General features: G+C 36.9%; 1 long non-coding RNA gene and 1 pseudogene across 2 annotated transcripts in view; both read left to right on the forward strand.

Moving 5' to 3' along the window:
* LOC147568366 (uncharacterized) overlaps positions 1-1,709 on the forward strand; it is a 45,086-nt gene extending 43,377 nt beyond the window's left edge. The window contains exon 3 of the long non-coding RNA XR_015231034.1: positions 1,660-1,709. This is a non-coding gene — a long non-coding RNA (uncharacterized LOC147568366). The remainder of the gene's footprint in view (positions 1-1,659) is intronic.
* A 2,399-nt stretch (positions 1,710-4,108) lies between these two features.
* Positions 4,109-6,563, forward strand: LOC147568369 (exocyst complex component EXO70B1-like; annotated as a pseudogene). Its single transcript, XR_015234215.1, has one exon. The product of XR_015234215.1 is annotated as an exocyst complex component EXO70B1-like (transcript).
* The last annotated feature ends 9,700 nt before the right edge of the window (positions 6,564-16,263 follow it).

Consider the following 16,263-nt stretch of genomic DNA (forward strand, 5'->3'; position numbering starts at 1 on the left):
CAGTTTTATGGTAATGTTTGGACCAATTTAACAACATAATCAAGACTCGGTAACATAATATAAAAATATATTTAGATTATGCTTATAGGAGCCAATGCCGGTTCACCTTTATAGGCTTACTCACTGAAGAATTATTAAAGTTCTAGCCTATAAATTGGTAAGAAATATTGCTAGAATTCAAAGATATGGTCCGTAACTTTGTATGGGGGGGGGGGGGGGGGGGAGACAAAAAGGAATCCTTTGGTTTCAAGATCTTTCATATGTATATGTCATGTTTGATTTTAGGAACATTTATTCCAAAGAAAAGTGTAGAATTTGAATGCATTTAAGTCTACAATTATTGAAGTTCTTATGATCCTAAACTCTTGAAGATAGGCTAAACTTGAATGGAGAAGAATAAATGCTCTAGCCTAATAAGAAGTTAAGAGATATTCCAAATTTTAAAGATTGGGTTTGTGGGAAGGCCCAATAAATGTTATGAAATTCAAAATCTTCTTCTAAAGACATAACTATCTCCCTTATTCCAGCAATATTTATTCTAATGAAAGTTTTGATCTTGAATGCATTAAAGTTTAAACATGTAACTTTTTCTGTCATGGTTGGTAGATGGGTACTTCTGTCGGGTTCTCATCTGAGATGCTCGTGTCGAATTTGCTTATGAGATGCTTGTATATTGTTGTAAATCTTGTCCGATACGTTATTTTGTATGTTCATCTTGTCTGTACTCGCAATCAATAGTGTTAGGACTTAGGATCATAAAACATTTCTTTAGGTTAAGTCTTTTATGGATACTTGCAACAAAATAAAGCCTTTAATGGATAGTGTTCATGTTTTGTTTTTTTTTTTTTGGAAATTGACTACGATTTATGATAGTCATTACATTGCCATTGATACATCAAAGAGGTGATAAGCACGAAACAGCCGAATTCAAACTCTTTCAAAGAACGGGCCTATAGCCCAACTAAACTCTGGCCTAAAGCCCAACAACATTATTTATACCTTAATAACCCAAGTTCAATAAACCATGAAAACCACCTCCTCTGGGAATCGAACCTGGGACCTCCAGAATTTTGGAGTTTATGTCAACACATCAGACCACTTGGGCAACCAATTGTTGACGGATAGTGTCCATGTTAAGTAAAGGGTAAGATAGAATGACGTTTAAAATTTGAAGCATCATCAATAAAATTCCATGAAGATGTTTTCATATTCGTAAGTTTGAGTTGAAGTACTCTAAACACAAGATACCAAAATAGCTGATATAATTTAAGGACGATAATTTTATTTGTAGCTTTTTCGGATGGTTGTAATATTGAAGAATAACTTGCATAAACAAATCGATGGATTTTGTTGCATTAAGTAGTTTCGTTCCGAGAATTTAAGATTGAATGTGAAATTAAAAAGAATCACATGAATCAGGTTAAGTAGTTTCTTCTATTTGACTCTCTACTTCATCATGTTCTTTCACAATCGTGCTACAGGAATTATACTTCATTTTTTTCTGTCGCATAATCGTGTGTTAATCTTGTCATTTATTGAGTCAAAATAAGCGTTGATCTACCTATTTTTTTTGTCTATAATGCTATATATTGAAAATTGGTATAATAATTAAGATCTCTTTGTTGTTTGTCATAATGTTACATCATCGTATTCTTTCAGATGGTACATGCTAAGCATTTCGACTTGAGTTCTATATGAGGTAGGGGTACGGTACTGAATATATCTTTTATCAGCTTACATGATAAGCCTTTCGACTTTGTCACTCATTATGTTTTTTTACAGAATACTGTGTTTTTTCAGGTAACATTAAACATGTATATCCTCTACAGGAAATTGGGCCCAAGGCCCAATTTTTGGATTTTTTTTTGGTTAAAAAGGTCCAATTTTTGGATTTTTTTGGTTAAAAAGACATCTCATCTTTTTAAAGAGCTAGGCCCCAAATAACTTTTCAAAATGTTCTTGGTTAAAAAGACATCTCATTGTACTTGATTACGAAAAATGTAGCCGAAACTTGATTTTGCCTTGTTACACTTATAAGACACTGCCTTCATCTCACCTCTTGACCACCGTTGGAGGGTTAGGGTTCCTTCCAAGAATTTCATGTGTCCCTAAGTAAATTTAGTAACCTTACTTGTTCTCTTTATTATGCTATGTTGTTGCAAATAGGGTAGTTAGTTGAGACCAATTCATGGATAGATATCTTTGTTTTATGGATATTCATGACTAGGATCAGTGATGGTCGACTCCAATATATGGTTAAGTCTTCGAACAAATATGTTGGTTCAATTTCTGAGTGTATGACATATACATATTTAATATACAGGTAAAGGAAAAAGAGGTATTGGGTGGTTGCTTCCAGTCCAAAAGGTGAAACCTAACAACTGCAAGTTGAAAAGAGGAACAGGTAAGAACTAAGAGATTTCTATAGATGTATGGTGATGCAGGGGCACCCGGCGTGGATACTTTGGCCATGGCCATACCGGTCCCATAGGCCGTCCGGCCATGAGGAAGAGATTTAGGAAGTCCCAATTTTAGTATGATTCATAGAGAATCTAGGTTTAGGAAAGATTAATTCGAGTCTATCTAGGAAAGTATGTTATCCTATAAAAGGAGGTCCAGTCTGTCTTTTAATTGCATGTTGAAGAGAAATCCCCTTGAGTTTAATAAAGTTTATCAGTTTTAGAGTAATTTTAATCTTTCTTTTAATCGTTCTTCGTTTATTTTATCGTCTTCTTTAATTCCGCTGCGTTCTACATCAAGTGGTATTTATCCCTACCTTTCTTGCTACACCAACAAAGGAGAAAACTCCAACTTTCGCTTCCGAATGGGACAACCTCGACAAGAGATTGTCTTCGGTTACAAAGTTAGAGTATGTTTTCGACAAGTACAAAAAAGAAAAATTTGAAAAATTTAACCGTATTGATCATCGATTCGATCAAATCAATGATTTGCTCCAGGAATTATCCATCCAAATTGAAGGTATTCGTTCGAACTCTACTATACCCCAACCAGCAACCATAACACACACCTAGGACCCACATACACCAATAATTGACCAGCACTTTCCATTCCCCGATACCTTAGTTAATCACCCAAGTTCCACCATAGACACGTTTTCCAGCCAGAACCGTTCTTTCCCACCACATTACCTAGGTGTTATATCACCAAACCCTACCAAAACCTTCCACCAATCTACCTTACCCCACCACAGTTCAGTTGAGTATATTATAAGGTCGCGGCTTTGGGGAATAAAGAAAATTCTCCGGGGAATAAATTCTCGAGGGAATCCAGATTTTTTTTTAAATTCTCCGGGGAATAAATTTTTATGGGGAATACAGAATACATTTTTTTGAAAGTTCTCCTCCATCTCATCTGTTCTCTCTGCCACTTCATCTTCTCGACACCTCATCATCTTCTCCGGCGAAAGTCGCCGGCCGGTCAATTTCCCGGCCGGCGACCTTCAAACATAATTTTTTTTTTTTTAATTTTCTCTCTTCTCTCTCTCTCTAATTATTTTTTTTTTCTTACCTCTCTCTCTTGAACTGTTCTAGAGAGAGAGAGGTCTGTTCGTGATGGAACACGAACAGAGGAACACGAACAGAGGAACACGAACAGATCTGTTCGTGTTCCATCACGTTCAGAGGAACACGAACAGATCTGTTCGTGTTCAATCACGAACAGATCTGTTCATGTTCAATCACGAACAGACTCTGTTCGTGTTCATCATGAACAAAGTCTGTTCGTGATGACACGAACATACCTCTCTCTCTAGATCTGTTCTAGAGAGAGAGAGGTAAAAAAAAAAGTTAGAGAGAGAGATAGAGGAGAGAAAATTAAAAAAAAAAAATTATGTTTGAAGGTCGCCGGCCGGAAAATTGACCGGCCGGCGACTTTCGCCGGAGAAGATGATGAGGTGTCGAGAAGATGAAGTGGCAGAGAGAGGTGATGAGATGGAGCCTTTTTTATAGCATCTTCTAAAAGTAGAAGCCCCTTAACAATAAAAAGAAATTTTTTTATAGCATCTTATTTGACTAGTTTTAAGAAAAATATTTATTCCCCGGAGAATTTTCTTTATTCCCCAAAGTCGCGGCCTATTATAAACCTTCCTATGAGTAATCAACAACCCTCACAGTACTTCACAACACCATACCCACACCATACGAGCAACATTCCCTACGGAACCCGTCTCCCCGAATCAACCAACACAACCCTCACCCCACCTCAACACCAACATGACGTTCATCATACCCCTCCGAATTATCGAACCCCTAACAATTCGGCTACCTACACCCTACCTCTAGAAACCCAAAGTCTCCTACAACCCCGAGATATTGACTTTTCGTTACCCCACCACAATAGTAAACTCGAGAATTACTATTTCACACGATATCGAGAACCCGAAAACATCTCAAACAATTCGGCTACACCGGTTTTACAGATAGCTGTGTCTAGATTAGAAGATGAATTTTGTCATATTTTGATTAGAAATACTGTTCCTCTTGATGCTAATAAACTTAAAGGATCAATTAGAAGAGGTTCGATTTCATTAACTTCAAATGATGGAGAAATTGAAGATCTTGATGGATTTGTTAAAGATGATCATGAGAGTTTTTCTAAAGATATAGAGAGAAAAATCAAGTGATTTGGATGAAGATCAATTTGTTGATTTGATTCAACCAGATTGTTTATCTGATCTTAAAGAAATAGCAGAAAGGATGATCAGATCTGGATATGAAAATGAGTTGTCAAGTTTACTCGAGCGTTCGTCGTGATGTTCTAAATGAATGTTTATTAACCCTAGGGCTTGAGAAATTAAGTATTGATGAAGTTTAGAAAATTGACTGGCAATCTCTAGATGATAAAACGAAAAAGTGGATTCAAGGTATCAAAATTGAAATTAGGGTTCTTTTATCTGGTGAGAAACGAATTTGTGATCAAATTTTTGAAGGTTCAGACCTAATTTGAGAAATTTGTTTTCTTGAAACAACAAAAGGATGTATGAATCAATTACTAACTTTTGCTGAAGCAATTGCTATAGCAAAAAAATCGTCGGAAAAGGTATTTCGAATTCTAACTATGTATGATGCCCTAGCTGAAGTTCTCCCAAATCTTGAAGAACTATTTTCAGATGAATCAGGTAAAATTCTTTATACTGAAGCTCAAGAAACACTTGATAGATTGGGGAAAGCAGCTAAAGGAACTTTCATGGAGTTTGAAAATGCAGTTCAGAACGAAACTTCGAAGAAAACAACTCTTGGTGGTGAGATTCATCCCTTAACTCGTTACGTTATGAATTATATTAAACAGCTAGTAGATTATAATAAAACACTCAATTTACTCTTAGAAACCGATAAAAACGAACTACAACTAGGAGATGATGATACCGATACCCATAACTTGAATTTAGGTAACCTCTCCCCATCGGTAGTCGATTACAGATTTTGATTTCATCTTTGGAATCGAATTTGGAAGAAAAATCGAAACTTGATGAAGATGGAAGAATGAAATACATATTATTGCTGAATAATATACTTTATATAGTTCAGAAAGTGAAAGACTCTGATCTTGGAAATTTTTTGGGCAATCCCTGGATTCGAAAACGTCGAGGTCAAGTTCGTCAATACGCGACTAGTTATCTAAGAGCTTCTTGGAGTAAAGTCTTATCTTTTCTAAAAGATGAAGGAATTCGAGGTGGTACTGTTGGAAGAGGAGGTGGTCCATCCCATCTTTCTATACTGTCTCAACCACCAGATACGATTCATGGGTCACTTCGTGTCACAGTTCCAGGTAAAGTTACCGAACAATCTTTCGGAGAAGAGCATTTGTGTTTTCGACCTCTCCACCGTTTTACGGGAGTTGGTGATGCTTCTACTTTGGCTCTTGACGAGGAATCTTGGAAATTGGCTACAATTACTCTTACTTCAGACTTGCTCGTACTACTTATTTTCTTGAAAATTATTAAGTGGTTAAATCTACCGTGGGAAGATGGCGAGATGATTGTTCTTGAATCCCTAAAGTTAAGATTGCGAGAATCAGTGGTATATGAGATTGAGATTAAAATTGGCAATTTCTGGAAAATTGGTATCCTTCAGATTCCATGTAAAATTCGTTCAAAGTGGGAATTCCAGATCGCCTTGGCGGAATTCAGCGTCTACAGGTGGATCATATTGTTTTCTTCATCGAAACGGTTCGGGACGAACCTCTTGGGAGAAGGGGATGCTGATGCAGGGGCACCCGGCGTGGATACTTTGGCCATGGCCATACCGGTCCCATAGGCCGTCCGGCCATGAGGAAGAGATTTAGGAAGTCCCAATTTTAGTATGATTCATAGAGAATCTAGGTTTAGGAAATTATATTGTTTTAGTATTTCCAATAATTGGAAAGGTCCAGATTTGAGTCTATCTATTTAGGAAGTTGCAGTCTTTTAATTATTTAGGAAAGTCTAATTCGAGTCTATCTAGGAAAGTATGTTATCCTATAAAAGGAGGTCCAGTCTGTCTTTTAATTGCATGTTGAAGAGAAAATCCCCTTGAGTTTAATAAAGTTTATCAGTTTTAGAGTTATTTTAATCTTTCTTTTAATCGTTCTTCGTTTATTTTATCGTCTTCTTTAATTCCGCTGCGTTCTACATCATATGGTCAAGGCGCTTGAGATCTTTATCTATTCTCACTAGCTGTTTAAATTTGATTTAGACGAAGACGTTAGGCGGTACAGATTTATTCATACCCAACTTATTATGTTTAACTCGTTAAAATGACTATCTTTCTTTTCAACTTTATCTTCTAAATTACTTTCTTTTCTTGTCATGTTTTTAGAATAATTTTGCTCCCTATATTTTCTATTTAGAAAGTATCTAAAATCAACTAGTCTACAAAGATGAGTTGTCAGATTGGTCTTTCACTTTATATATCTTCTTCTCCTTGTTCCCTTCCCCTCTATGTTTCTCTCCTTTTGATAGGTTTATCTTACTTTAGGCGAAAGGAGGGAAAAAAAGAAGGAAAACTACTTCATCCATATTTATTGTTTATTTATATTGGAAGTTGTGAGATCAGTCAAGTGCAAGCCTGAACGAAAAAACGAACTATTAAAGCGGGGTACGTATCCTTTTCTAAGTCAACTGACATACGCCTCAACTCTAATCCTAAAGAACAACAATTCCAAGAGAAAGGTGTCTTGTTTGTTCTGGCTACTGAGCCGAAAATCTTTTTTTCTATCTGGACGGAGAGAGGAATCATTCCAATAGCAGCCATATTTGGAACACGCTCTATTGTAGTGTTCTGAGGGGCTTTTAGTCCTTCCTTCTTGACTCGTTTCGCAATGACGAAGTCAATTCCATTGACTCTTTGGCCCCGGGAACCCCAGGTGAACTCGATGGAGTTGCTAGCTTCAGTTCTTTACTCAGCTTCAATGAGAATAGTTCAAGCCAACCCCCCCCCCCCCCCCCCAGAAACAAATAAAGTCAATAGGAAGAAGCTACGGTGTGCGGCCCCTATTTCTGGCTCTCTTGATCAGGCCGTTGTATTTTGGGGAAACAATTCCATGTTCTCATAGAGTTTGTCGACTTGTTTGTTGGAATCGGTACCTAGCTCAAAAGCAGCTGGACCGGTTTTTCCTTAATTTGAGGTACCTATATTCATCAGAATCTCGAGCACGATGTCTCGTCGAGCTCTTCAATTTAGACCTAAATTTTGTCCAAATCCGATTTCGTATGAATGAGTTAACACCAAATTAGTTTGGTATGGGCACCATTAACTCTAAACTGGGACTTTGAGTTTGGTACCACATTTATGATGTTGCAGAAGTTTTATTTCCTTATATACGAACCACGCGAAGCCCGCATGCGCGGGCGCTTTAGAGCCGCTCGGACGCACTTTGCACGTACGCGTCGTCGCGAGGAGCAATTGGATTTTACGGCCATAGATTTGATCTGACGGTCAGGATGGTTGGCGCTCTTAAGATAGACCCATTGATGATCTAACAGTGGGGGTTCAATGCGTGAGATCTTGATAGATCCGTTAAGATCTGACGGTCAACATGGCAACCCAAAAACCAACCGTCAAATATGTATGTTGGGAAGCATCCATTCGTCTATAGGCACCCATACGAATTGGTGTCAATACCCCTATAAATACCATGAGAATTCAGCAAACAGATTATCAATTTTTAGCATTTCTGAGCATTCATTTTCAAGCATTAGAGTTTAAGGATCATTGTTCAGAAGTTCGTATTGCTTACAGAGTTCGTCAGACTATCATAACTAAGAGGTACCATCTTTAACTTGATAGGTAATCTGTTTTATCCTGGGAGGCATACACCATTACTGTTGGTACTAATATACAAGGTGTAAATTGTCTTAAGGACAGAGCATCCTCGATTCAGATATTTATTACTTTTAATTTTCATTTTGATAATCACTGTTTTCGTCTTTTTCAATTAGTTTAGAGAAGATAACTCTTTCTTTATCAGAAGAAAATAAAAACCAAAGTGGTTGTACTCTGTTTTGTTTAAGCAGAAATATTAAGTTTTTATTATCTTAAAGAGAACCAGGGAAACAACAATCTTAAGACAATTTATATATATTTAGTTTTCTGGTTCTTAAAATATTAACTTTACTTTGTTTCTGTGATAAGTGAAATGACAACAAACGTTGAAATTGTTCGTGTTAATGCTTCATCCTCGAACCATGCTGAGAAACCAGAAGGGGATTGATTTCAAACGTTGGCAGCAGAAGATGTTGTTTTATTTAACCACTATCGGGTTGGCTAAATATCATTCTGAAGAAAAACCTATCCTAAATGAGGATGGTGACATTCATAATGTGTCCGCCGTGGAGGCATGGAAGCATAGTGATTTCCTCTGTAAGAATTATATACTTAATTCTCATGATGACAACCTATATAATATTTATTATATTATAGGAACCTCTAAGGAATTATGGAATACCGTCATCAACAAATATAAGACAGAGACAGCGGGTATGAAAAAATTCATTGTTCGTAGGTCCTTGGACTATAAAATGACTGATTCTAAACCAGTTATGTTACAAGTACAAGAACTCTAAATGTTGTTACAAGAGTTGAAGGCAGAAAATATGATTACTAATGAGGCCCTTCAGGTTCGTGCTATGATAGAAAAACTCCCTCTAGGTTGGAAACTATCTTAAACACAAGAACAAAGATATGGGTCTTGAAGACCTAATCCTCAAATTAAGGATTGAGGAAGATAGTCGAAGTGCTGAAAGGAGAAATGAAAAATCGCCAATGTTAATGTGGTTGAAACAAAACCAAACCAGACTAATAAAAGGAAACGGTCAACCAAATCAAATGGTAAGACCAAAAGGAAGAAAATACTAATGGTTGTTTTACTAGTGGAAAATCCGGGCACTTTGCAAAGGATTGTCGGTCTTCTAAACTAGGCAGTAAACCAAACAAAGTGAAGAATCAAACTTCACTTATTGAAGATTCAGATCTTCAGAATTTATGTGTTCTCGTTACTGATAATGAAGACATGGTCGATGATGTGGTTCAGAAATTTGAAAATATGAACCTATGTGAAGGAGATGTCCTTCGACCAAAGATGCAATGCGAGCAATTTGTCGGATAGGAAAATTTATGAAGAAGATCATCAAGTCCGGTTGATTTAGGGGTCGTAGTGTTTAGCTAGAAACCAACTACGATCGTTGAATTACGAAGTAATTCGCGGCTAACTTCGACCGGATCCTACAAGGGGTTACACATAAGAAAGGCTATTTAATCGGATGATATGACTAGTTGGAGTGAGATATATAATCATGGGAGAGACCCATAAATATGTCTCATAGGCCTAAAACAAATTTAGGCAAAGATAACACAAAAGGCCCAAAAGATGGGTTTTGGGCCTAGGGCCAAAAAGGGACTTTTTGGGCTCGGATTGGGCTGAAAATTGGAGGGTCGGTTCCCCAAATAGCGAAGGTTATATCTGCCAATTTTGGTCTGGTTTGGACGTCCCCTCATCAAGGAATTGAGAAAATAGCAACTAGTTTCTATTTTCGACTATTTCCTTAATCTTATTCAAAAGGGTCTTTTAGGAAACTAAATTTGAGCGGGACTCTTATTAGGGTTCTATATAATGACCCTTAGGACAGTGAATAAGGTGTGGAATTTATCTAAGAGCTTTCTTACTCTACAACATCAAGTAGAGAGGAGAAAGTGAGCTAAGTCCCAAAAGCTATCAACTAGTCAAATAATGAAGAAGCAGTTTTTCTTATTATCAAACTACCATTGGAGTTCTAGCTAGATTACAGGGTGGAAGATTAAGTAGATGACGAAGGGTCCACGGATAAGTTGGTAGTTTGGATAACGAAGGGTCCCGAAAAGGTTGCACACCCAAGCGGAGGTATGAAGTAGTAACCGGTAAAACCGGAGTCGATCCAAGGATAAGTTGGTAGTTTGGATAACGAAGGGTCCTATCCCTCGGTTTAGATGTCAAATACTAACTTAGGCTAAAAACGAAAGAAAATAAGATAAATAGGGGGTTTAGATTGAATGAGTAACAAAACAAGAAAACAAGCAAAACTAACTAAACAATATAAGTAAAACGGGCGAGAGAGATTCGAGAGAAGTGTCGGAGGAACAAGAGTCGGGAGACGGTAAGACTCGATTCGGGCAACAAATAAGTGAGAGAGGTGTCGAAGTCCGGGAATCCATAATGATAAACCTACGACTACGTATGATCCAATCTAATGTGTCGAAGTATAATCGATGTTCGACTCCTAAAGTAGATGTTTCTAAGTACTACGTATATCCGGAGATCATACATAGTCAAACAAACGTCTAATTCGGTTAATCCCGAGTCATCCAAAGTGTCGTCTAGTCGCCTAACTATGTGAAGTGCTTGAGAAGACACATGAAAATACGATCGAAACGATAATCGAAATAAATGAACATCAATTTGTAATCAAAACATCAAATCATATTAGACATAATCACGAATTCATCACATTTCATCTCATATAATCAACATACTAAAGTTAGCTAAACATGGTGATTGAATAAGAAATGAAAAGAAAATGATGAGAGAATCCCCCTTTTTCGATGTGATTCGAGGTTAAGATCGTCGGAAAATATGAGTCTTTAAGGTGCAGTTGATCTCCCCTTAGCAAATTCTGGGTTCCCCATAGCGACCACCATCATCTTCTCCATTTATCACAAACCTCCATTAAAGCTAAACCCTAGCTTTCTCTCTCTACCAATTTCTAACCCAAAAGCAAATCAAACCAAATGAGAAGCTAGCCAAGGATGAGGGGAACAAAAGCCCTAAGATTTCCGGCCAAGAAAGTGGTCGGAACACCATGAAAATTTCGGCCAAAGAATGATGAAATCGGGCCAAACCAACTTAGATTCGGGCCAAAGGGTGCTGCAGCCGCGTGCCGGAGTTGCTGGCCCGAGCTGCAGATGCGTCCCGGAGTTGGAGCGTGCTGTCCCGAGCAGATCTTCTCGTGGAAGCTGCTGTGCAAGTTGAAGAACCAGCAGCTGTTGCTCCTGTGCGTGTTGGGTTGCTGCTGTTCCGTGCAATCTGGTCCGTGCTGCAGTTCCCGTGCTCCGGTAGCTGCTCGGCCGGCCTATGCTTGGGTCGGCTCCTCCTTCCCCTTGCTCTCTTTTTCCCTCTTTCTTCAAGCTCTTCTTTTGGTGATGAAGAACCCTAGCCCCTTGCCTCCATTTCCAAGTTGTGTGTTGATTGATTCCAAGCTAGAAGATGATGAATAGTGTCTTTGACCCCTTTCTCTAACTTCATTCAAACCCTAGACTTAGTCAAACTTGACTAAGTCTTTAGACCACAAATGGGTGCCCATAAAATCTCTACACAATTCTTCTTCTCTTAATATTTCTTGGGCTTGGACTTGGTTTTGGGCTTTGATTTAGAAACCAAGAGAGTGCCTCCATCCTTTTCTCTACATCTTCAAATTCTCACAAAGGACTAGAATACCCTCAGACTTCTTTCTTTCATATCTTCCCCGTCCGAACTCCGAATTGAATACCGTTTTCACCGTCGGACTCGTCATTGACTATACTTGTCATTTGATTTGTTTGAAGTCTTTTTCTCTCATTTTCGGCACATGAAATGATAGTGATGATTCGCTCTCTTTATTCCAAATTACATGTTTAACTCCAAAAATGATTACCTAACAAGAAAAACACATAAAATATTATTGATAACACTCGAAAATGACTAATTAGTCTAAGTTAGGCTCTCCAAATGTGACATTTTCATGTCACATCAGTAGACCATTCGGTGTCCCAAGTAGAGGAGCTACAATTGGAGCTCTTGGTCTTCTCAAAGCGATTGGAAAGGTTCGAGGGAAAACTAGCGATTAAGGTAATCTCTAACTCTTAGTTGATTATTAGTTTATGCATGTGATCCTGGATACTAATGTTAGACATGTGATGTCTGAGATTCCGCTAACGACATTAGTAGACACCACCAATTCCCAACACTATGTATTGTTGTCACTGAAGTTAATCTCATTGGTAACATGAGAGAATGGTGGATAGATACAGGGTCTCCTCGCCATATTTGTGTTGATCGAAGCTTGTTCTCTACTTATAAAGAAGCAGCCAATGAAGAGAACCTGTTTATGGGTAATGACTCAACCACCAAAGTCCAAGGCAAAAGAAAGGTGGTGTTGAAGTTTACTTCTGGAAAAGAAGTAACCTTGAATGATGTGTACCATGCTCCAGATGTAAGGAAGAATCTAGTATCCGGATCTCTCCTTAGTAAGAATGGGTTTAAACTTGTATTTGTGGCAGACAATTTTGTACTGTCTAAAAATAATATGTATGTGGGCGAGGGATACATGTCAGGGAGTCTATTTAAACTAAATGTAACTACTGTAATGCCTAAGACATCAAACATTATTAATAATAAAGCTATGAGTTCCGATTATATTGTTGAATCTTCTTCTGAAATTTGGCATAAGAGATTAGGGAATGTGAATTTAAATTCAATAAAGAAATTAATGAATATGGACCTAATATCCAAATTCGAAATTGAATCTAGAAAGAAGTGCCCCACTTGTGTACAGTAAAAAATGACTAAGCGTTCTTTTAAATCAATTAAAAGAAACACAGAACCTTTAGATTTAATTCACACTGATATTTGTGATTTAAAAATGGTTCAAACAAGAGGAGGAAAGAAATATTTCATCACTTTCATAGATGATTCCACAAAATTTTGTTATGTTTACCTATTAAGAAGTAAAGATGAAGCAATTCAAAAATTTGAGCTTTGTAAAACAGAAGTGGAAAATCAACTTAATAAAAAGATTAAGGCAATTAGAAGTGATAGAGGAAGAGAATATGAATCTCTTTTTGCTAAAATATGTGCAAAGAATGGAATCATTCATCAAACAGCCGCTACATACACCCCTCAACAAAATGGAATTGCTGAGCGTAAAAACAGAACTTTGAAAGAAATGATGAATGCATTGTTGTTGAGTTCTGGTTTACCTCAGAACTTGTGGGCGGGAGGCTATCTTAACAGTTAACCACTTACTAAATTAGTTACCCCATAAGAAAACAGGATACATTCCTTATGAGCTATGGAAAGGAAGAAAACAATCTTTTAAGTACACAAAAGTGTGGGGGTGGCTTGCTAAGGTACTAGTTCCCCCTCCTAAGAAGGTTAAGATATATGACCTAAAACTGTAGATTGTATTTACATAGGATCATCAATTATTAGTGGTGCCTATCGTTTTTTGGTTCACAAATCGGATATAACAGATACCATGTAAACACCATTATAGAATCTAGAGATGCAGAGTTCTTTGAGGAAATCTTTCCATATAGACAGAACCAGGAAATATAATGTGAAACTAAGAAAAGAAACAAAGATCAAAGTGATCAAATTTCAGAACCATCTAAAGAAGATGACACTGAAATCAAACAACAAGAAACTAAACCTTGAAGGAGTATAAGGACCAAGGTACAAAAGACCTTTGGTCCTGATTTCGTCACCCTTATGATTGAAGGAAAACCTCAAACATTAACAAAAGCTATGACTACTCCAGAAGCTCTATTTTGGAAAGAAGCTGTGAACAGTGAGATAGAATCCATCATGCAAAACTATACTTGGGAGGTAGTGGATGGTTGTAAGCTGTTAGGATGTAAATGGATTTTTAAGAAGAAATTAAAAACAGATGGATCTATTGAAAAGTATAAGGCGCGACTCGTCGCACAAGGATTCAGACAAAAGGAAGGATTAGATTATTTCGATACTTATTCTCCTGTTAGTCGAATCACCTCCATAAGAGTGTTAGTAGCTATAGCATCCTTATATAATTTGGAAATTCACCAAATGGATGTAAAACACGGCCTTCTTAAACGGAAATTTTGATGAAGAGATCTATATGAAACAACCTGAAAGATTTGTGGTCCTGGACAAGAAAATAAGGTGTTTAGATTAGTAAAATCATTGTATGGTCTTAAGCAAACTCCTAAGCAGTGGCACTTGAAATTTGGTACTACTTTACAACCAAATAGGTTCAAAATTAATGAGTGTGACAAATGTGTCTACACTAAGAGCACTACTAAAGGATGTGTCATATTATGTTTGTATGTAGATGATATGTTAATTATTGGAAATAATTTAGATGTCATTAATATAACTAAGAAAATGCTTTCCAAAAACGTTGATATGAAAGAGTTGGGAAAAGCTGAAGTCATTCTTTGCATAAAACATACCAAGACAGCTGAAGGAATTAGTTTGTCCCAATCTCACTATGTTGAGAAGATTTTGGAAAAGTTTAGCAAAAGTGACGACAGGATAGCAAAGACTCCTTTAGATTCAAGTATTCATCTTAAAAATAATACTAAAACCGGAGTAAGACAATTAGAGTACTCAAGGATTATAGGCAGCCTTATGTATCTCATGAATTGTACTCGACCAGACTTAGCTCTCTCAGTAAGAAACTTGAGCAGATTCACAAGTAATCCGGATGATACACATTGGATTGCTATAACTATGCTATTACAGTATCTACGACATACAAAGGAATATGAACTCCATTACACTAAGTATCCAGAAGTACTTGAAGGATATTGTGATGCAAATTGGATATCAAATACTGATGATACAAAGTCCACCAGTGGATATGTATTCACACTTGGAGGGGCTTCCATCTCTTGGAAATTTCTTGAAATTTGGATTGTTCTAGTTCGTTTTTTTTTATAAACAGAGAGCTAAGAAAGGATTCACCACCTTGTCTGGGGGGCTCGCCTGGTGCAGATCATAAAAGTTGAAGCTCTGTTCTTCATCTCCTTCTCTGAGCTTCAAGGAATAACTTTTAGAGATGGAGAGAAGAGAAGAAAACAAAAGAGAGAGAGAGATTCAGAGAGAACAAAGAATGTTTTTAGAGAGAGATAGAGTGAGTTTGTGAGAGACTTTCTTTCATTTTTTTTTTCTATTAACAGAGACATTTTCTTAATCAAATGTAGAGAGAGTGAGGAAGAAACAAAGCAGAAACTACAAAGATACTATTGTAATGGAATAAGGAGATCAAATATTTTGGTGGTTTCTTTCGTAACTTTATTTTCTTCTCTTGTATTTGATTATTATAATAGAATGAGCAAAATTATTATGATGTTCTTCATTTGTTTCATGGATTGATGATTCTCTTTGTCTAGGGTTTAGATGAAACTTTTATCATCAAGTCTTTGATATAGCCTTTTCATCATAATAGCGTGTTTAAACTCTTATCATAACTTAAGTGATTTTCTTTCATTGTTTATACTTGTAGGCTTGATCCACCATCATTAGATGAGGTTCTTTTATGGTTGATGCTTGATATGTTGATAGACAATAGTTAGTATCCATGATGTGGTATGAGTTCGACCTTGTCGATGATATAGTTGTCATTGTTTATGCTTCCAATTTGATCTATCATTATTAGACTAGATTCTTTTATGGTGGATACTAATTAGTTGTAAGTCAATATTTGAGTCATCATCGTTCGAGAAAATCCAGTTATGTAATGTAATTGATGAATAGGTTGTTATTTGACCATGATTAGACGGACTCGAAATCCTAGGTTTCTTCCCCATTGATTTCCTTTTATCATTATTGTTTGTTTTCTTTCAGTATTTCATTATTCCATCACCAAAACCTTCATTCGAAAAAAGAATTGTACTAGTTCTAAGACTAAGAATAAGTTTGACCAAGTCTCTGCGGATCGACCCCGGTCTTACCGGGTTTTATTACTTGGCGCTCGTATACTTGCGGGTAGAGACC

This window comes from Eschscholzia californica, unplaced genomic scaffold, assembly GCF_041429995.1.
Source record: "Eschscholzia californica isolate CP2 unplaced genomic scaffold, dmEscCali1.0.p SCAF_1, whole genome shotgun sequence".
Classification (NCBI taxonomy): domain Eukaryota; kingdom Viridiplantae; phylum Streptophyta; class Magnoliopsida; order Ranunculales; family Papaveraceae; genus Eschscholzia; species Eschscholzia californica.